Here is a 23,741-nt window from a genome sequence, read left to right as displayed (position 1 = left end):
CACGTCGTAAGTTTGCTAATGACCATTTGGATGATCCAGAGGAGTCATGGGAGAAAGTCATGTGGTCAGATGAGACCAAAATAGAACTTATGGGTCATAATTCCACTAAACGTGTTTATAGGAAAAAGAATGATGAGTACCATCCCAAGAACACCATCCCTACTGTGAAGCATGGGGGTGGTAGCATCATGTTTTGGGGGTGTTTTTCTGCACATGGGACAGGGCGACTGCACTGTGTTAAGGAGAGGATGACCGGGTCCATGTATTGAGAGATTTTGGGGAACAACCTCCCCTCCTCAGTTAGAGCATTGAAGATGGGTCGAGGCTGGGTCTTCCAACATGACAATGACCCGAAGCACACAGCCAGGATAACCAAGGAGTGGCTCTGTAAGAAGCATATCAAGGTTCTGGCGTGGCCTAGCCAGTCTCCAGACCTAAACCCAATAGAAATCTTTGGAGGGAGCTCAAACTCCGTGTTTGTCAGCAAAAGGCCAGAAACCTGACTGATCTAGAGAAGATCTGTGTGGAAGAGTGGGTTAAAATCTCTCCTGCAGTGTGTGCAAACCTGGTGAAAAACTACAGGAAACATTTGACCTCTGTAATTGCAAACAAAGGCTCCTGTACCAAATATTAACATTGACTTTCTCAGGTGTTCAAATACTTATTTGCAGCTGTATCATACAAATAAATAGTTTGAAAATCATACATTGTGATTTCTGGATTTTTTTTTAAAGATTATGTCTCTCACAGTGGACATGCACCTAAGATGAAAATTTCAGACCCCTCCATGATTTCTAAGTGGGAGAACTTGCAAAATAGCAGGGTGTTCAAATACTTATTTTCCTCACTGTATATATATATATATATACAGTGAGGAAAATAAGTATTTGAACAACCTGCTATTTTGCAAGTTCTCCCACTTAGAAATCATGGAGGGGTTTGAAATTGTCATCGTAGGTGCATGTCCACTGTGAGAGACATAATCTAAAAAAAAATAATCCAGAAATCACAATGTATGATTTTTTTTACTATTTATTTGTATGATACAGCTGCAAATAAGTATTTGAACACCTGAGAAAGTCAATGTTAATATTTGGTACAGTAGCCTTTGTTTGCAATTACAGAGGTCAAACGTTTCCTGTAGTTTTTCACCAGGTTTGCACACACTGCAGGAGGGATTTTGGCCCACTCCTCCACACAGATCTTCTCTAGATCAGTCAGGTTTCTGGCCTGTCGCTGAGAAACACGGAGTTTGAGCTCCTTCCAAAGATTCTCTATTGGGTTTAGGTCTGGAGACTGGCTAGGCCACGCCAGAACCTTGATATCCTTCTTACAGAGCCACTCCTTGGTTATCCTGGCTGTGTGCTTCAGGTCATTGTCATGTTGGAAGACTCAGCCTCGACCCATCTTCAATGCTCTAACTGAGGGAAGGAGGTTGTTCCCCAAAATCTCGCAATACATGGCCCCGGTCATCCTCTCCTTAATACAGTGCAGTCGCCCTGTCCCATGTGCAGAAAACCACCCCCAAAGCATGATGCTACCACCCCCATGCTTCACAGTAGGGATGGTGTTCTTGGGATGGTACTCATCATTCTTCTTCCTCCAAACACGTTTAGTGAAATTATGACCCAAAAGTTCTATTTTGGTCTCATCTGACCACATGACTTTCTTCCATGACTCCTCTGGATCATCCAAATGGTCATTGGCAAACTTAAGACGTGCCTGGACATGTGCTGGTTTAAGCAGGGGAACCTTCCGTGCCATGCATGATTTCAAACCATGACATCTTAGTGTATTACCAACAGTAACCTTGGAAACGGTGGTCCCAGCTCTTTTCAGGTCATTGACCAGCTCCTCCCGTGTAGTTCTGGGCTGATTTCTCACCTTCCATAGGATCATTGAGACCCCACGAAGTGAGATCTTGCATGGAGCCCCAGTCCGAGGGAGATTGACAGTCATGTTTAGCTTCTTCCATTTTCTAATGATTGCTCCAACAGTGGACCTTTTTTCACCAAGCTGCTTGGCAATTTCCCCGTAGCCCTTTCCAGCCTTGTGGAGGTGTACAATTTTGTCTCTAGTGTCTTTGGACAGCTCTTTGGTCTTGGCCATGTTAGTAGTTGGATTCTTACTGATTGTATGGGGTGGACAGGTGTCTTTATGCAGCTAACGACCTCAAACAGGTGCATCTAATTTAGGATAATAAATGTAGTGGAGGTGGACATTTTAAAGGCAGACTAACAGGTCTTTGAGGGTCAGAATTCTAGCTGATAGACAGGTGTTCAAATACTTATTTGCAGCTGTATCATACAAATAAATAGTTTAAAAATCATATATTGTGATTTCTGGATTTTTTTTTTAGATTATGTCTCTCACAGTGGACATGCACCTACGATGACAATTTCAGACCCCTCCATGATTTCTAAGTGGAAGAACTTGCAAAATAGCAGAGTGTTCAAATACTTATTTTCCTCACTGTATATATATATATATATATATATATATATATATATATATATATATATATATATATATATATATATATATATATATATAGTCAGGTAGCTAGCTAGTTAGACAGACAGACAAACAGACCATACTCTTAACCTCCACTCTTCTGGGAAGATGTTACACTAGATTTTAGAGTGTGCATTGTGCTCATTTATCTACTTGGGTGTTAGTATATTCATGTACTGATGTAGGGTGAAGACGTCTGGGGTGCAGTCAGCGTTCCAATTCATCTCTAAAGTGTTCAATAGGATTGAGATCAGAGCTCTATAGCAGACCACCCAAGACCCCCATTCCAACTTATTTAAAGCATATCTCCATGTAGCTGGCTTTCCATGCTGGAATAGATTTGGGTCTCCGAATTCAAGTGAAGGAAAATGTAAAGCCTTCCGCTCCCAAAGACATCCTATACATACAAGAACCACATATGGTTGAAAAAGTCAGGTGCTTCAATTTTTTTGGTTTGTATGGACTACATGTGTATGTATGAATGTATTTATGTATGTATGTTAGTATGAATATAAATTATATCATGATACGTTGGATAGTTGAATGCGGGGTAAACAAATTTCAATGTCGCTTATGAATGTGAAGTGGTGCCTTTTAAAATGCACACGCATGAAGTGTTTGCACAATTTGGCCTGCTAATAGGAGATTTGGATTGGCTGAGCATGCTTTTAAGAGCTTGAATGTAAATGTGTTTGTTTTGCATACTGATACTAAGGCCTATGTACCATTTCTTTGCATCACTCACTGGCTTTGCAATTCAATTCAAGTTTATTTCTATAGCGCTTTTAACAATGGACATTGTCTTAAAGCAGCTTCACAGAATGAAAGAATTGTAGAACAAAATTCACTTATTTAAATGTATGTGTATTTATCCACGATGAAGCCTGGGAGGACTTTGAGTGGAACCAAGAGTGTGATTATAGATCAGTAAAGAGTGAGAGTGAGTGAGAAATATCTTTCTTTTCAGAAATGCAATGCGACTAATGAAACTCAAACAACGTTTGCAGTACGTATTGGGACTTTACTTGTAATGAAAAGAAACGCAAGATGCGAGAAAAAATGCATACCAAGAACTATGGAAACTAACACAAGGTACATAAACCATGGGCCATGGTTGAGACTTACACAACAGCATAAGTTTAACAGTGACACACACACAAACCTGAACTTCAATCTGATTGATAACTAGTCATAACCAAGTTATATCTGTAAGTAATTATTATGTATGAGGTGGTATCATAGTTTTAAGACTAATGGTGCTATTTGTTGCTTTACTGACGTCATTTGTTACTAGTCTGCGATTTCATCACGGACAGCAAGTTAGAACAAACATAAAAATTCTGCATGAAACCGGGCAAATCTGCAACAGAAAAGTTTGGCGTGACGCATGTTTGACATGGTATTCAAGAGCAGAGGAACATCACTGGAAGACGACGAGAGAGCAGGAAGACTTTCGAGGAGCTCAACCCCAAAACTTTTGCCACAAAATTGGAAACCTAGCGTTGTCCCTATTGTGTGCTGTAACTATAATATTTTCACCTTTACTGGAACTAAGGCCCAAACCACTAATGCACTTGTGCACAAAGCAAGTTCGATAAAGATTATTTGCGGCGTTCAGACTGCAAGAACTTGAATGGCCTTCACAGAGACTTGGCTTCAACTCCACTGAACACTTTTGATGGATTAGAACACTGACTGTGACTGAGATTCCCACAGCTACACTTAAAAAATCTGATGGAAAGACTTGACAAAGAGCAGAGGCTGTCAGGGCAACAACGGGGAGCGCAACCCCATATTAATGCCTGTTAATGCTTAGTCGTCTTGTGTCTGCAAAATTTTTATTATGTAGTGTATGGTTCACTATAAGTCACGTCAGGTCAAGTGGCTTTTATTGTCATTTTAGCCATATATCATTTGATACACAGTGAAACATAAATTAACACTAGATTACACTGAAATATCTACAACATAGACCTTTACACTGTAGTAAAAGTAGTAGAAGTGCAAATACATTGTTGATATATTACAGTATGTAAAATAAAGAAATATTGTACATGTAAAAGTTGTGCAGTGGTTATTGGAGCAACAAGCTACCACCTCCTTTAGGGTTACTGATAGCAAGGTGCAAAATCAATTTAAAAATCAATTTAAAATAAATTAATAAAGTTTTCTTGAAAAAATAAAATATTTAAAGCCGCAGTAAAGGTGTGTGTGTGTGTGTGTGTGTGTGTGTGTGTGTGTGTGTGTGTGTGTGTGTGTGTGTGTGTGTGTGTGTGTTTGTGAGTGTGTGTGTGTGTGTGTGTGTGTGTGTTTGTGAGTGTGTGTGTGTGTGTGTGTGTGTGTGTGTGTGTGTGTGTGTGTGTGTGTGTGTGTGTGTGTGTGTGTGTGTGTGTGTTTGTGAGTGTGTGTTTGTGAGTGTGTGTGTGTGTGTGTGTGTGTGTGTGTGTGTGTGTGTGTGTGTGTGTGTGTGTGTGTGAGTGTGTATCATTCCAGTCTATTTGTATTGAGAAGCATTATGGCTTGAGGCAAAATATTCTGGATGTGAGGGTCCGAATGATTCAGTCCATCTTTCCAGAAAATATAAGGGTAAAGAGTGGGTGTAAAAGGTGTGTGTGATCAGCCACAATGCTGATGGCTTGGTGAAGGCAATGTGTGGTGTAAAGGTGCATTAAAGAGGGAAGGGAGTTACCCAATGATCTTCTGTGCTTTTCTGCTAGCCTAGATCATGAGTCATATTTAGTTGGTTTAACATTATTCAGAATCAGATTACTATGTCAGACGCAATAAGTACAGTCTTTTTCTTCTTTCGGTTCTCCCATCAGGGGTCGACACAGTGGATTATCCGTCTCCATACCCCTCTGTCCTCTACATCTGCCTCTTTTAAACCAGCAACCTGCATGTCCTTCCTCAACACATCTATAAACCTTCTCCTTGGTCTTCCTCTTTTTTTCCTTCCTGCAGCTCCATCCTCAGCATTCTCCTTCCGATATACCCCATGTCCCTCCTCTGCACATGTCCAAACCATCTCAATTGGGCTTCCTTCACTTTGTCTCTAAAATATCGTACATTCGCTGTTCCTCTAATAAACTCATTTCTTATCCTGTCCATCGTCATCACTCCCAATGAAAATCTCAACATCTTCAGCTTCGCCTCCTGTCTTTTAGCCAGTGAAACTGTCTCTAAACCAAGACGCCATAACTACAGTGATTCAGAATAAAGGCTGATTTTTTCCAAGGTCAGTTCTGTAATAAGTGAGACTCAAACCATGGAATTAAGCAATATTTAGACTGTCCATGATGGTGAGATAACTCCTGTACCTTCTGTAAATAGCCGCTTTGGTCCTCAGTCATGTTCCTGCTGTATTTATAGCCATCTGCACTGTGACAGCTAATGGTCCTGCTGAGATTTTATATCAGAAAATAGTGTAGGAGAAAAACAACGCCAGCATTCTGACTAGGACCCTGTTGGGAGCTTTTAGTGGCTTTGCAGCGTCGCACTCCTGGGACCGCAGGAAGTGCCGTTCTTTCACAGTATTCACAACCTATGTTCTGTTACAGCACTGTGTGTGTGTGTATGTTTTTGTGTATGTGTGTGGGCTTATAGTGCTCTCAGGTAAAAGACGACTCTGCATCCCCAGTGCGTCTTTAACTCTCAGCCTTTCCTGGTAATTACTAACCTGTGGCTCCCAGCCGATGAGTGTGACTGTGTGTGAGCATGTGTGCGCTTGTGCCGAGATCTTTCAGAATGACTTAATGTATGCCATGTAATTAGGGAATGTGTTTATGAAACAGAGCTGTGTGCTTGCACTGTGCAAATGATCGTGTTGAAGCTCGCGCGTGTCCCCAGAGAGATCCGCTCCTCCCGTGCCGAATGTGAAAAACGGAGCTGCCATGTACTCTAAGCGCTCGTAAGCGCTGCCATGGCAATCATCAGCACGTCATTATCTTGACAAAATATTTTTTTTTAGCGGGTAACACGACGAGGAGGCCTGTGATGTAGTGTTAAATGTTGGAACAAACTAGCACTTGAAATCGACTCCTGCTACTGCTTTCAGACTGTACACTTTCTTTCGCTAATATCGTGCTCAATTTAAAATGCAGGACTTTTTAGGGGCCTTTTTTCATTGTAGTTCAATACAATTCATTTTGATTTATAAAGCGCTACAATGGATTTTGTCTTAAAGCTGCTTTACAGAGATGAATAACTAAGAGGTAATAAAAGACTGCACAAGGTGGTATCGAAAAGTTTCGAGACTAGCACTGTATACAAGAAAGTACTTTATCTATCTTATCTAAGTCTGCAGGAGCCAAATCTGGCAAGTAGGGTGGGTGTGGAAGTGAGATCATGTTTCTGGCGACAAACTCACATGTGAAGTTGCACAACTGCCGACGTACACAGGACGATGTCTTTTGCCACACTGCCTTATGAAGGTCGGTGCTTTCTGTGACTGTGCGTGCAGCCTTGTGCTGCCACCTGTTGGCTTGTTACAACATTTTTTTAATTATTAATACTACCAAATAAATGTGTTCCTTTTATTTGTAAGTTTGTTCCCAATAAGTAAGCAAAGAAAAACTTCCTGAGATGGCCTGAGGATGAAACCTCAAGAGGAACAAGACTCACAAGGGAGTAGGTGGTGCTGAATGTCCATTCGTTACAGTTAATCAACGTGTGCACTGATAGGCTAAATAAATACAACCTGTGATCCTGAGCCATTGTACTAGACTGTTAATATTAATACAGTCCAAATCCATTTTAGTGTATCCTTTTAAGCAATACCATCATGTTTTTCATGGAAATGCTAAGGAAAAAAAAAAACACTATAAGAGCGGGACAAAAATGCACAAATGAAAAAGTCTTTCACTTCATTCTAATAAGTGAATAAATACATCTACACTTGCAAATCACAGAGTCACCAAAGTAATGCAGTATGTACAATCATGCAGACACAGGTTGAGATTTTCATGTCAGAACGGAAAAGAAACACATACACAGAGGTCAGATGAAAATGTCAATGTAGGTTCAAGGTAAAAGAAAGGCTTGGAGTAACACAACTGTGGTGAGCACAATCCTCGAGGAGAAAGAGCTCCAATGACACAAGAACTGATCAGGTTCCAAGAACAGAAATCTTCAGCTACCCAGAGAGTCGAGGTAAAAAATGTTGCCTGGTCTGACGAATCTAAGGTTCTGCTGCAAGTGGAAAGAATTCGGTATCAATATAATGAGTCCATGGACCAGTGTGATGACCAGTTCAGGCTGGTGGAGGTGGAGGAATGATGTGGGGAATGCATTCTTAGCACAATCAGTTTGTGTGCCCTAGACTATGGGGTGTAATAAACCAGAAAATGTTTAGCTGATAAATCTGCAGCATTCATGAAACACAATCATGTCTTCATGGTCTAGCACCTTGTGGAATCTCCAAGGCTCACCAGAGATTACAAGTGATTGGACTGTTGCATTGTGTTCAAGTTTGTTCCTGTGTTTGCACACATTCTGTAAAAAAGATTACAAAAATATAGCAATATATGAAATTAAGGAAACTGCTGCAGGTATAGATCTCTCTTGATAATAAAGACAATATTGCAGAAATTACAGTGGCAAAGAAACATAAGAAAAAAAAGGAAACGTAAGTGTCGTTTGTAACAATCTCTCATTATTGCTGCTTTGTGCATGGAGATTACTCTTCAGTTGCTTAACTCAATTTCAACACACTAACAGAATAATCCTAAAATAACTTCAGTTGTTCTCAATTATGTTCCCTTTCCAACGCACGAAAGGAAATAACTTTCCCGAATAAAAGTAAAGGCTGTGATATAACACCTCGTCATTTTTCCGTTTGTTCAAACCAGATGTAATAATGATTCAGATATACCGAATTCCAAATACAATCGTTTTTTATTTGTGCTTTTTAAGTTTCAGAAGGTACAATCAAGCTGTCTAGGCACAGAGATGCATTTTATTAACAGCACTAAGCATGAGCCAGATGGTGCAAAACCCCAGCTGTCTACATTTCAGGTTCTGTTCCATACACAGACCTTGAACATCAAATACTTAAGCACCTGCTCACAGATCAAAAGGTGTGCTCGATGCATTTTGAATCGGCAATAAGGCAGAACATCATGGACGTAATGGCTGGAGTTAGTGTACCTTCAATAAAATTTAGTCTGCTCAGCGTGAGCTCTGGTACACATTGATGTGCAGGATCGATATGACAGTGATTGAATTAAAGTTCGCTTTGAAATACGGATTTATACCGATCCTCTGAAAGTTTTTTCCCCCTCAAAAAAAAAAAAAACGGTTCTAAGCCAATCAATATATGAATCTGGAATGATGTCTAAGTGTGTAAACGGACACAAAAGACTTGTTTTTCTGTGACCCATAATAAAAAAAATTATTAACATCAAACAATTTGGTCAAAGGCATCATTTTTCCATTTATTGTTCTGAACATAACAATGTGGACAAAATTTTTGGGAGACCCAATGAACTAGGAACTAAACCTGTTCTAGCATGACAATGCCTCTGTGCACAAAGCCAGCTCCATGAAGATCTGCTTTACATGGGTTGGAGTAGAATATCTCCTGCTATAGAGCTCTGAATTCAACCCCATTGAACACCTTTGGGATGAATCAGCACACTGGCTGCACTTCAGGCCTCCTCACATTACCTTCATCAGTACATGACTTTACTAACACCCTTGTGGCTGAATAAGCACACATTTTGAGAAGCACACTCCAGAATCTAGTGCACCATCTTCCCAGAAGAGTGGAGCTGACTCGTAACAATACCAGACACTTGCAGTGAGGAAAATAAGTATTTGAACACCCTGCTATTTTGCAAGTTCTCCCACTTAGAAATCATGAAGGGGTCTGAAATTGTCATCATAGGTGCATGTCCAGAAATCACAATGTTTGATTTTTTAACTATTTATTTGTATGATACAGCTGCAAATAAGTATTTGAACACCTGTCTATCAGCTAGAATTCTGACCTTCAAAGACTTGTTAGTCTGCCTTTAAAATGTCCACCTCCACTACATTTATTATCCTAAATTAGATGCACCTGTTTGAGGTCGTTAGCTGCATAAAGACACCTGTCCACCCCATACAATCAGTAAGAATCCAACTACTAACATGTCCAAGACCAAAGATCTGTCCAAAGACACTAGAGACAAAATTGTACACCTCCACAAGGCTGGAAAGGGCTACGGGGAAATTGCCAAGCAGCTTGGTGAAAAAAGGTCCATTGTTGGAGCAATCATTAGAAAATGGAAGAAGCTAAACATGACTGTCAATCTCCCTCGGACTGGGGCTCCATGCAAGATCTCACCTCGTGGGGTCTCAATGATCCTAAGGAAGGTGAGAAATCAGCCCAGAACTACACGGGAGGAGCTGGTCAATGACCTGAAAAGAGCTGGGACCACCGTTTCCAAGGTTACGGTTGGTAATACACTAAGACGTCATGTTTTGAAATCATGCATGGCACGGAAGGTTCCCCTGCTTAAACAGGCACGTCTAAAGTTTGCCAATGACCATTTGGATGATCCAGAGGAGTCATGGGAGAAAGTCATGTGGTCAGATGAGACCAAAATAGAACTTTTGGATCATAATTCCTAAACATGTTTGGAGGAAGAAGAATGATGAGTACCATCCCAAGAACACCATCCCTACTGTGAAGCATGGGGGTGGAAGCATCATGCTTTGGGGGTGTTTTACTGCACATGGGACAGGGCGACTGCACTGTATTAAGGAGAGGATGACCGGGGCCATGTATTGCAAGATTTTGGGGAACAACCTCCTTCCCTCAATTAGAGCATTGAAGATGGGTCGAGGCTGGGTCTTCCAACATGACAATGACCCGAAGCACACAGCCAGGATAACCAAGTGCTCTGTAAGAAGCATATCAAGGTTCTGCCGTGGCCTAGCCAGTCTCCAGACCTAAACCCAATAGATAATCTTTCGAGGGAGCTCAAACTCTGTGTTTCTTAGTGACAGGCCAGAAACCTGACTGATCTAGAGAAGATCTGTGTGGAGGAGAGGGCCAAAATCCCTCCTGCAGTGTGTGCAAACCTGGTGAAAAACTACAGGAAACCTTTGACCTCTGTAATTGAAAACAAAGGCTACTGTACCAAATATTAACATTGACTTTCTTAGGTGTTCAAATACTTATTTGCAGCTGTATCATACAAATAAATAGTTAAAAAAACATATATTGTAATTTCTGGATTTTTTTTTTTAGATTATGTCTCTCACAGTGGACATGCACCTACGATGACAATTTCAGACCCCTCCATGATTTCTAAGTGGGAGAACTTGCAAAATAGCAGGGTGTTCAAATACTTATTTTCCTCACTGTATATAACACAGTTTCAAACCCAAAAAGATGCATTTTCCAATTGATACAGATTATAACATTAAAGCGTTTGGTTTGTTACAGTAAACATACCATAGAGTCATCCCTATAGCCATAATTTCTTAGCTGACACACCCTGGAAGCCACCTCTCCCTTCTTTTATCATCACTTCACTAACCTTTTGGTCTCAATTTTCCCATTTGAAAGATGATGCAACACAGTCACTTTCCGATAAATAGAGAATCTCTTTGTTATTCATATATATATATATATATATATATATATATATATATATATATATATATATATATATATATATATATATATATGTAACAGGTACAGAAAGTGTTCTGTAAAAACCATGTGTATTGATGGATGGATGGATGTTATAATTCTTACAAGATGGTTCTTAATATATCTGGTGTACCTGCCTGAATGAGCACCTTTCCCCTTTAATTGCTGTGATGTCATGAGCCTACATAATTTCCTGTTTTGTCTTCTCCTCTTCCTCTTGGCATTGTTAATGCATGGAAGAGGTGGGTTATTTTTGGCTCCTGCTAATCCTCATCAATCTTTATTTTAATTGTTGTTTTTATATATATTTCTTTATTGCAAATGATGTGTGTTATGTTGTTTTACTTACCTGTGTGGCTATTTTTGTCATTTTGCCCAAGTTAAATTGTATTTGTGTCTTTGGCTTGTATGTGGAGATGAGGGGCGCATGGTAATTGAATTGACATCACATTTTGTTTTTATAGAGCAAAATAAGGGTGAATGTGCTCAGAGGCTGCTTTTATTTGTTTTACACCTGGTATGTTTTCTCTATTTTTCCTCTTGGCATTGTTAATGCATGGAAGAGAGCAAAATAAGGGTGAATGTGCTCAGAGGCTGCTTTTATTTGTTTTACACCAGATAAAGGCCAGTGAAACCGCCGCCTGTTGTCCCGTGTCTGTCTCTACTACACTACACAACGCAGTAAAGTGAATTCATAACTGGTGACGCGAGCCACCGGTTACATACATATATATATATATATATATATATATATATATATATATATATATATATATATATAAAAGCTATCAACATATGTTAAACCTGGTAAACTTTTTTCCCTGTTAATATTAAACAAAAAAAGGGCATATTTTTTCTAATCAGCCGGTAGAGAAATAAGGATGAAATTGTATACCACAAAATAGATTAAACAAGCCACCATTGGACAGACACTGTATTAGTATGTGTAATGCTGATTACACAGCAGATTGTTTCTTGCACTTTCAGTTCAGTCAGCACAGATGCATTTAAACAGTCTGAGCAGCAGATAAACAGTGAAAATGTTGACCACATGAAGCCATTTCATGGTTACTTCAAAGCAAATTAACAAGCACGGCTTATTTAAAGTAGATACATTTTAGCTTACACAATTTATAATATATATATATACACACACACATAAAACATACTGTACCATATTGACATAGTTTTAAACCTCCCACCACTGAGCTACTCATTAATGTCACCTTTAATGTTGCCTAGTTTAAAAAGACTGGAACAGCCAAGAAATGTGCTTGGGTTAGCCAAACCGCTGAAGTGCTCTGAACGTTCTGTTCTAACACCTTAAAGCTGAAGATTAAAGGACCTGTAAAAAAAAAATGCATTCACTGAATTTTCTCAATTGCAGTTTCTGAGCTCCTGGGGTGATGCAGTAATAGAAGTCTCACTAAAAAAAATTCTGGAAGTTTCTAAATCAAACCACTTTGAGTGCCTCAGTGATTTACACGAAGTCTGATGTAGCTTAAGACATGAAAAATGTAACGTGGCATACTGTTATAATCTATACATATAAATTAAACATCAATTGGATGTCCATTAGGGACGAGGCTTGGCTTTTTCACCCTGTGAACCCAGGATAGTCTCTGCATTCCCACAATCCTGACCAAGAAAATGTGGTGACCAAAGATGAAGAAATGACTCAATGAACAATGTTAAAGTGTAGCTAATGCAGCATTGAAGAGAAATCTATATTCCTCAGCTACAACTGGTAAAAACATACCATCAGCTTAAAATTTCAATTCAAGTTGGACTCTTTTCTATAGCCAGTTTATTTCAAGTTTATGAAGCAACATCCAAAGTTGTAGCTCTGTTCTCGACCTTTAAGTGAACTTATAGCAGTATTAGCTTTGAATCAGTAAATATTCATACCAAATACACTGCACTGTCCTCAATCTCACATTTCTTACTATAGGATTACAACAAACCAAATATAAGATCATTAAAACTACTTGTGGACATATTTACTCAACTTAAGCTTGAAGTTTTCTATTGGGAAAACATTGTGTGTCTAGTAATAAATGCTTAAAAATAAGAGCAAAATGCTCTGCAAATTGAACCAGACTGTTTCAAGGTTGAATGAGATTTAAGTGGCTTGAAATAGGATTAATAATCTTATCAATGGTTTATTGCAATCTATTAATGCGCAATTTTAGATTAATTTGATAATAATCAGGAATCTTTTAAAAACATTTTATTGATCACAAAAGTAAATTATTTCTTCGCATTGCCCAGAGTCCAGGGTCAGCTATGATACAGGCCCCCTAGAGCACAGAGTGTTAAGGGCCTTGTTTAAGGGCCCCATTAGTGGCAGCTTGGCAATACCAGAGCTTGAACCCTCGACTTTCTGATCAGTAACCCAGAGCATTACCCACTAAGATAATACTTGCCCGTATACCACCGCCCCATACACCATATGGACAATAGTTTGTGGACACGCGACCATAGGATTAGTATGTGCTTTTTTAGACATCCCATTCGACAATTAGTCCTCTTTCTTTTTGTAATAACCTCCACTCTTCTGTGAAGATGTTTCACTAGATTTTGGAATGAACTATAATGAATAGACATTCCGTGCCTGGGTGAGGAGTCCTGGGGTCCAGTCAGCATTCTAACTCATCCCAATGGTGTTCGATGGGGTTGAGGTCAGAGCTCTGTAGAAGGCCACTCAAGATATTTCACTCCAGCCCATTTAAAGCATATCTTCATAAAGCTGTCTTTGTGTACAGGTACATTGTCATGCTGGAACAGGTTTGGGTCTCAACTAAAGTGTTTTTTAGCCTTATGAGCTATGAAAGAGCATTGAGGCATTCCAAGATATTTTTTTTGTAGAATGTGCCAATGGACATTCTTACAGTTTGCCAATTACACCACAAACTCAGCCATGAGCTTCGGCAGCTCTTCAGCATCTTATTATGTTAATTGGTATTTGGTATCTTAGCAATTTGGTATTGTTCCATTCCTATGGCTTTAAATTGTAGCTGAAGCTGAACTAGTAAACATGGGCTGTCCATGAGTCTTTCTGAATATGGAAGTGGTCTCGGGGTGGGGTTTCTGCCGGCGACGGCCGGGTATGGGCCCGACGCTCCAGCGCCATCCATTTTCAGGGCTAGTTGATTCGGCAGGTGAGTTGTTACACACTCCTTAGCGGATTCCGACTTCCATGGCCACCGTCCTACTGTCTATATCAACCAACACCTTTTATGGGGTCTGATGAGCGTCGGCATCGGGCGCTTTAACCCGGCGTTCGAAACTTCGGAGGGAACCAGCTACTAGATGGTTCGATTAATCTTTCGCCCCTATACCCAGGTCGGACGACCGATTTGCACGTCAGGACCGCTGCGGGCCTCCACCAGAGTTTCCTCTGGCTTTGCCCTGCCCGGGCATAGTTCACCATCTTTCGGGTACTATCGCGCGCGCTCTTGCTCCACTTTACCGACGGGGCGGTAGAGGCGGGCCGGTGGTGCGCCGCGCGCCCACGCAAAGGGGGGCGCACGGATCCCACCTCGGCCGGCGTGGAGCCGAGCCTTCACTTTCATTGCGCCGTGGGGTTTCGCGTCGTGCCCTCTGAGCTTCTAATTGCAAGGTCCTATGTTTAAATTCGAGCACCACCAAACTGCCACTGTTGGGTCCATAAAAACAAGGCCCTTAAACTTTAACTGATAAGTTGTATGAACACCATAATTGTAATGTAAACGTGGAACTTGTGGAAATAATTTCATGTGATAAAGACTTTAATTGCAGCCAGGAAAGAAAACGTGACATCTCTTGACTTATCCTTTATATTTAGTGTAAATAGGAAAATTTTATAAGTTTGACTGTTGGTTTTTTTATAGAAATGTTTGTTACTGTTTCAAGGACATTTTCATTCATTTGGTCTAGTTAATTTCTTTGTGTTGGGATTATCTAGTGATTAGAGTTTGTGAAATAATTTTAGTATGCACTTGCACACATTTTTAAAGCTCATTTTCGGTGTGTGTGTGTGTGTTTGTGTGTCGAGATCTCATTTAATCACAAACAACCATTTCATGATGAGAGCCTTACATTCGTGTTGAAACACTGTACTATTTATGCATGTCATTTGCAAACCTCCAGTTCCCTTTCAGAAACTTGAGCTGTGTCGAAAAGCTTTGGGAACGCGCCTGAGTGTTCACGCTCTGAAATAATGTGTAATCAGTCAAAAATTGGACGCTGGCCGTCAGCGGTGGGGTGACGTCACGACCAGGAAGTATAAAACGCACATGGAGAGAAGCCAGCGCCAGCTTCTGTTTGTTTACAATGCGGCTCTTTGTGTATGTGTTGTATGTTGTACAAACGCACAGCTTATGTTTGGCCTGCTCCGGCATGGAGCACTCTAGTCGTTTCTCGATTGAGCTAACTGCGCTCATTGTGCCTATATGATCTCTGTGCTCGCTCTGCTCCCACGGGGCACTCTTTGTTTAGGGTGCCCTATTTCCTCGCAGTTCTTAGATGGACCTTGCAGAGGGTTTCGAGACGGTCTTGTCCCTATCTCTAACCTCACCTGCTCAGTCCAGCGTTTGCTCGCAGGCTCGGAAGCTGCATGCTTGGTGCTTCAGTGCACGGCCAGCTTCAGCAAACTCTCTCCTTGGTTTCCACCTGGCATTGTAGTGGTCCAGGAGATTTTGTGACCTCCTTCGAGGCCCCTAGAGTTGTTACAGGGCACTGTAGATCTAAAGGATGCGTTCTTTCATATATCCATCCTTCTTTCTCACAGGAGGTTTCTGATGTTTGCTTTTGGGGCCGGAGCTTACCAGTATCGGGTTCTTCCTTTTGGCCTTGCTCTCTCACCCCGCTTCACAAAATGTGTAGATGCGGATCTTACTCCCATCAGAGAAGGAAAGTCTCTTACTGTCAAGCAGTTCCAGAAACTGCTAGTCTCATGACAGCTGTGCCCAGTGTTATCCAACTTCGCCTTCTGTACATGAGACCACTTCAGTGGTGGCTCAGGACCCAAGGGTTCTCACAGAAGGGCAATGCCCTCCTTACGATCAAGGTCATGCGGTGATGCATACGTGCCTTAAATGTTTGGAGAGGTCCTGGGTTCCTGTCTCAAGGCTCTGTGTTGGGAGTTCCCGGTCATTGCATAATGCTAACGATGAAAGCATTTCTCCTCGGTGGGGAGCGGTTAATGAGAGGCTCAGGAGTTTATCTTTTGGCATCGTCGTGCGTTTAAAAAAATACTTTTTTTCTCCACAGGTGAGGCGCGTTTTTTTTCCGTTTCCGTTCGGAAATTTATTTTGTCTAATGTAATGGGGTTCAGTTTTTTGGCTTGAAGTTTGTGAAACCGGGAAAAACCCAGGAAAAATCTATAAATTAGCCGCTTCGTTGTTCAAGCCGCGGAGTTCAAACGTGGGGAAAAAGTAGCGGCTTATAGTCTGAAAAATACAGTACATGCCTAGACAGCAGAAAGGAAAAATGAACATTATGTAATATGAATTCAAATGTCAATTAAACCATAATTGTAACGTAAATCTTTTTAAAGTGTAAATTCATTATACAAAATTGAATCCAGGAGGCACTTTAAATCCTCAATTCAATCCAGACCATACTTCAGATCTATCTCTAGCTCCAGCACTTTTCTATTTTTGGTAAATTTGTTTTTCACTATTTAGGTAAGGTTTTGCTAAATTAACCTGCATTTCTGAGCGGCGGTTTACCTGTTTCTTCATTCTTGATTAATGACTCCTGCTTTCTTTCTTTTGATTTTGATTTTTGCATTGCTCCGTTTCCATGATCTTTGATGAACTACTGTTTTTGAGACACGTTTGTTAATTGACTTTAGATACCTCCATCTGCTTCCATCTCCGTAAATGTTATACATTTTAATAACATTCCACATTCATTGGTGTGAATATTTATTTAAAGTGTTGCATTTAAATACAGGTGCTGTGGAGTTCTTGAGACACTTATTTTTAAATACAAGGGTGTACCAGTTGTATGAAAAAAAAATGTATATAAAAGTTGTGATCAAAGATTCTGAATCTGGACCTGAAAACTATTCATTTAAATGAGTCATCCCAGACGTAAAAAAAAACGTTTGTTATCTCCTCTCCCTGGTGACTCTTTCACCTGAAGAGCTCACCGATTTTCAGTACCCTTGATCCAACTTGTGACTTCACTTTCACTTGTCTGAGAGACGATGTAAGAAGATTTCCGAACGGATTCTCGTAGTGTCTTTCCAGAAAGCCATTAAAACAAGCTCGTCTGGAGGCAGCTTGATCGTCGACGGACGCTGAGACGAGCATCCCCGTAATTGGAAGGAGGAACACGTGGCGTCCCAATCACCATGCCTCGTGATGCGTCTCTTCCCTATTTCAGCCACTTCCTGATTTAAATGGGAAGGAACAGTAAGAGCTTCTTAGCTGTCTGGATGCACAGACAGTGCTGTCAGTCTCCACCCTCGCACTCTTCCAGGCCCGGACTGCCTTTGTTTCGCAAAAGAAATAGGCGCTGAAACAAAACAAAAAAACACACCCATTTTTTATCTTTTCACACAATGAATGAGTGACTATCCGATTGGTAAAATGCGGAGACAATTTATCTCTTGCTCTTGATCTCTTCACCAAGCACTCAATTGATCTGCAAATTTTGCTTGTCATTTCTTTGGCGAGCACCAGGCATGTCACAGCATGGAACAGGGGCCCAAGATAGATTTTCTTGTCTCATTTTTATTAACGAATCTGACCTTCCAGGTTAATTTGATGCGGCGATAAAGAGACGGACGTGCAGCTTTGAAATGGTCTTTGAAAAAAAATAAAAAGCTAGAAAGTGCCGGCTTGATCTTTTCCTCACTTGCTGCTGACACGCATACGGTGACACAATTACCAATTCTTTTACACAACTGACACATGGGAAAACACTGCTAGGTCTCTGGTTGTTAGTCCTCAGCCCACTAAAGATGGAGGTCATGGGTTTTTTCCCAGCCTATGCAGCACCTTTGCTTAAAGTGTTTTTTTTCCAGACCAGAAATGAATGCTCGTTTGGAAGCCATTCATTTCCACGCTGCTCAGACATTAGTAAGGCTGCATGCATCATTACGCCGTAAGGAAGCATCAGCCTGAAAGTAATTAAATAGAGCCGTGCGATAATGGCGAGCTCACAGAGTGAGCTGATATATGAATCTGAGGATGATCTTTTTTTTTTTTTGCTCTCTCTTTGCGATAATCTTTCCATCCTCTTTTCTCTCATTATGAGGTTTCTTTTATTAATCCTATAATAAGGTAATCTTATGCTGCTCAATAGCAACCTGCTCCAGGCTACCGTAATTGTTGTTCTTGCGTACGACGTAACTACTGAGGTACCACTTCTGTGATGAAAGGAAGGTAGGAATCCCTTCCAGTTAACACTCATCTTCATGATTAACAGAAATGCCCAGGAGACCCATTGTCTTCCTTTGCAGCGCGAGTCGGATTCCAGACTGCCTCTCTGGATAGATTGTCGTATTTTTACAGCGAATCGTTGTACGCCATTTGTATCATTCTGGCTGAAACTGGGAGGCAGAATGTTAAAGGAGCAGATGCCTTGGGATTCTCTGGGGTTTTCAGGAAAGCGCAGAGTGATGAAATCCCGAGCCATTCCTTTCTGCATTAACCCATAAACAGCACTCGCTGTTCTTCCTGCCAACTTCAGCAGTCATTAGCCAAGGAAAATGTGTTAAATTATTTCAGAAATATACAAAGCTCGTGCTGAGGCTCTCTGATTTTAAAATCGCCTGAAGAAATCCACCCAGGTTACAGTGCGATGACGAGTTAATACTAATGCTCAGTGATTAATCGTCTCTCCCTCTCACACACACATCTGTAAACCTGTGAGGTCGAACTGTGTTTTAACACATCCTGGACCTATTATCTTGATGTACCTTAACAGATAGAGGGAAGGAGTCTAGTGGTCCTTGGTTCATTTTTCTGGCCGTAGGAATCAAAAAACAAATGGACTGTAATTCTGCCCATTTTTGGGTTACAATCGATGCTCCCATTGTTTGAGACCCATTGTTTGCTTTTGGCAAGTTGTCATCTCTGGTCCCTGGACAGATTTCTCCTTCACACTAGGAGGAAAGGAGAATGCTCTGACAGACATGCACAGTCAGGTCTCAACAGGGGGTGAGGGACTCTTTGTATGCCTGGATGCACAATCAAATGAGCTGTGTCTATCATCCTCAAACTCGGACAAGAGCATCCATTAAGACCCTCGCTATCAGAGCAGGCCTAGGAATGAGCTTGTGAACGAATAGCCATGGATCAAGACTAGAGCTCCTTCGTTCACTGGTTTCTCAAACCAAGAATTGGACAAGAAAGTAGAGATGTCTCCTTGCTCTGATATTTCTTTATTAAATCAAACTTTTGATTAAACTGGACTTGGAAAATCAATGACCTCTCATTTAAATGCCATGTCAAATAATCTTTTTTTTGCATATAAAAACACATCATACAGGTTTCCAACTAAAATCCAGGGTATTTTGAATTGGGTGTTCCAAAAGTCTCCATATAGATGGTAAATATAGTAGGAAATAAGAAAGAGTACCTGAAAATCATACTTGAGTAAAATTACAGATGCCTCACTACAAAGCGTAATCCATTTCAGGTGAAAATTCACCAATTCCAATATGACTTGAGTCAAGGGTCTTATTAAATCTGATTTAAACAGTACTTGAGTATTTGACTCATATTGAACGTAAGCTCATAGATGCACTAGTCCTCAACATCATGACACATGCTAGTGAAAAGCCAAAAAACTGTTGATTTGTGAGCTTTTATTTCCTAAAATACATATAAAATTGTACACATCAACACTGCATTAACCATCAACACAACAGCCTCTTCAACCTGCCAAACCGAATTAAAGAAAAAAGAAGTAAAAAAAATAGTAAAATCAGTAAAAAAAAACAAGGAATCCTAAATTAACAAATAAAATTACAGCATCATGCCACAAAGTAGAAGAACTATTAGTTTTCAATTGACAAATAACATGAAAGTAAATCATTTTAGATAAAGTAAAACCAAATATTCAGAGCTGATTATCATTTAATGCAGCTCTCAGTCTCAAAGAGGGGCAGTATTTTTTATTCAACTTCAACCAAAGCTGGTTCTCAAAGTTTTTGGAATTTATTAGAGCTCTTTTTGGACTGAAAATAGGGCCAGCAGTGATAAACAGTCACTCACAGGAGGTAGATGTGGGTAGAGGAGTGTTAAACGTTAATGACGTCTTCAACAGAGGTGCAAAATGTAATTGGTAACAGTCATAGTCAATGAAAATATAGTGGAGTAAAAACTAAATTCACTGAAGCATAAATGTAGTTGAGTAAAAGTTGCTTATATCTTTGATACTCAACGATATAAAAGTAGCCAAAAAATTACTTAAGTAAAGTAACAAAGTTTATTTCAAAGTTCAAATACTTTACACCACTGTGAAAACTCTTAGTACCATCATAGCATTAATAAAAATAGGGAAAACTTTCAATTTGTAATTTTTTCATTCATTTTATTTGCTTAAGTTACTAAAAAAATGTATCAGGACCACTGGAAAACACCCATGGAGTCATTAATCCCAATTTTGGGTCCAGTTTGGGCACTTTTTTCTTTTACCAAAATCAGTCTCAATTCTATCTGAAAATATATATAAACTAAGCACGGCAAGCAAACATTTTGCTAATAAATGCTAATTTCCCTTATGTATGAAGACTTTAGGTATGCTCCGTAGTGTTTTTGTTGTTCTAATCTACATTATTCAACTCAGAAAAGGGCTGGTAATGAACTGGTTCAGGTGTGTTGGGAGCCCAGAAATCTCTAAAACGTGCCTAAAACAGCGAGTACTCCAAGATAGTTTGGGAACTTTAGCGAGAGTGACTATTGCAGTTAACTTCGGAGAGAAGCTTTACTAATCTTAAGTCTAAATGCACAACTATATCTTGTTATTAAAGTCGAAATATTCCCAGCCACATGAGCTACTGACTTGTTTTTTTTTTTCTCCCCCTTGTTATCCTTGTTGGATACGGCATCTGTGAGCTGCCACAGCTGCTTAGCATGGTGTATGCTAAGCTGAAACCTCACCTAGTTACACATACTGTCAAAGCACATCTTTGTTCATTCTCTGGCTTCTAGCATGCCCACCTATATGCCACAGTCCTGCCAGGCACTATATACACACACACACAAAAAAGACACACACTTTTATCAGTGTGAGACGCTCTAGACAGGCTGCCACGAGCCACGGTCAGCCGAGAGCACCCTAATGAATGAGCCTATTATAGTCCAGCTCTCCTGATGAGCTTCTGAGTGCGTGTTAAATGACACTCGTAATCCATCAGGCCTTGTTTAATTACAGTATGTCGTAGCATGCCTTGATTGTGAGCATGTAATTCTTTGAAGAAAAGCTTGGTCCGGGGTCCATTAGGCGGCAGATGAAAGTCCGGGGCCACGTTCAATAAGAGGATTCTTTTTTTTTTACTTCCTGCCAAAATGCTCCTTGTATCATATTTACTTTATTAATCGTCCCGCTTTGCCGGTTTTTCAATAAGATATGGAGTGCTTATCGAGTGGACAGATTTGCCTCATCTGCAGCTTGTAAACAGCCCTCCGCTCTCTCTCTCTCTCTCTCTCTCTCTCTCTCTCTCTTCTCTCTCTCTCTCTCTCTCTCTCTCTCTCTCTCTCTCTCGCTTCATTTCCTTCACGCCGCTCCTTTCGTGCTCATTGCAACATACGCTTCGTGATTGGTTCAGAGACGAGCTTCACACATTTATTTCATCACCTCCCCGATCCAGACAGTCAACGTTTTCCTTTTTCCTTTTTTTTCTCCTCCGTGCCATGTGCGGCAGCGATAAGAAAAAACGACGAGATGGACATCTACAAAGAGATCTCTGAGGAAAAAATGTTTCCCCTGTTCAAAGGAATAGACAAACACTGAGCCAATTTGTATGAAATCATCACAGCAAGGCTGAAAATTTCTCTGGAGAGACAGAAAGAGAAAAAGGAGGAGTATCTTTTAGCTGCAAAAGTGCCATCTACATTCTTTTACTACTTCTGGACTGAAAAAGTGATTTTTAAATATGCAATTGCATTTGATTGGGTTGATTGGGATTATATGGGATGGTATTTGAAGTAATATTTTCTCTCGCTTCCCAACATCCATCATCTATTCATATATCCATCCTTGTTTCCCTTTCAGTTGAAACTTCCTTATCAAGTAATAAGAATTCAAGAGCAATAAATAAGAGCTTAGCTCATAAAACCCAGACATCCCAAGATGCATCCCATGAACAACAGACCATCTGATATAAAAGTATTATATGATTCTATCCTGAAATCACCTTTTATATACAAATTATTACTTAAGTGCTACTACATCGACTTGAACACGCTAAGAATACATTGGCGATTGTCATTTCTGTTCTGTCTGTCTGTAAATATGAACTCCATCACCCAGAATCCACTCAGTAGTCAAGTCAAGTCAAGTTTATTTCTATAGCGCTTTTCACAACAGACATTGTCTCAAAGCAGCTTTACAGAAATCAACAGTCAAGGTGAATGGTGTGCATTTATCCCTGATGAGCAGCCATGGTGACTGTGGCAAGGAAAAAACTCCCTTAGATGTTATGAGGAAGAAACCTTGAGAGGAACCAGACTCAAAAGGGGAACCCATCCTCATTTGGGTGATATCAAGAGTTTGATCATAAATCTTTCAACAATACAGAACACTGGAGAGTGAGAACTAACATGAGTACAGGAGTATAAGTAGGGGATGAAGTACACAAACCATGTAGTTGAGGTAAAGTAGTGAGCCACTCAGTAAAATATGACTACAGTAAAGTGTCTCTTTAAACTTTCACTTGAGTAAAAGTATTATGATATATTATGGCTATAATTTTCCTATTATCATTTTTTACAAGACTCTTTGCCTAATCAAATCAGTTTATGTGTAAAGACTATAATGTGACTCTCAGCACACCAGTCTATGAATATAATGATATTAATCAGTCAAACACTGATATATAATATAATATAATATGATCATGAGCCCAAAACCTTCTTTTCAATGATTAAAAAAAAAAGCACAATTAAGTTGTGGCGAGTTCGAGTCTGGAGTTTCTTTCATCATGTATTCCTCTCAAAATGTTGGTGATAAGTAGATGCCACCAAGCAGCAATGAAAACAAGTTTAAAACAGAGTTTTTGAACAGTTTTTATCCGATCATAAATAAAAAGGAATGACTGATTCCACAAAACGGATTAAAAAGTAAGATATTTGACTTTAAAATGTAGTGTAAAAGTAAAAGTTTACACAAATGGAAATATTTCAGTAAAATACAGATACAGACCTGTTTCATCAAACTTTTAATAACCCACACTTGTTTCTAGTCACCTCTTTATTAAGAATACACACCCAAACCAAATGCAAATTAACCCTTTTTTTGATTATGAGGGTTTAGTCTGCACTAATACGAATAAATTAAAAAACGGTGTTTTTCTCTAAAAACTCTCCACATCTACACTATCGTTTCCAGTCGTTTCCTAATGGTTGCTCATCCTTACTGAAAT

The 23,741-nt window shown here is 39.9% G+C and overlaps 1 protein-coding gene and 1 long non-coding RNA gene across 4 annotated transcripts in view; both read left to right on the top strand.

Annotated features, from left to right (window-relative positions):
- nkain2 (sodium/potassium transporting ATPase interacting 2) overlaps positions 1–23,741 on the top strand; it is a gene marked incomplete at its 3' end in the record, with an annotated part of 231,393 nt that overhangs the window by 166,591 nt on the left and 41,061 nt on the right. The window lies entirely within an intron of this gene.
- On the top strand, positions 3,982–8,806 carry LOC310737861. Its single transcript, XR_014536907.1, has 4 exons — positions 3,982–4,747; positions 4,993–5,301; positions 5,349–7,269; positions 7,663–8,806. It is a non-coding gene; the product is annotated as an uncharacterized lncRNA (long non-coding RNA).

This window comes from Silurus aristotelis (assembly GCF_946808225.1).
Source record: "Silurus aristotelis genome assembly, chromosome: 15".
Taxonomy (NCBI): Eukaryota; Metazoa; Chordata; class Actinopteri; order Siluriformes; family Siluridae; genus Silurus; species Silurus aristotelis.
This window is presented reverse-complemented; position numbering and strand designations above follow the sequence as displayed.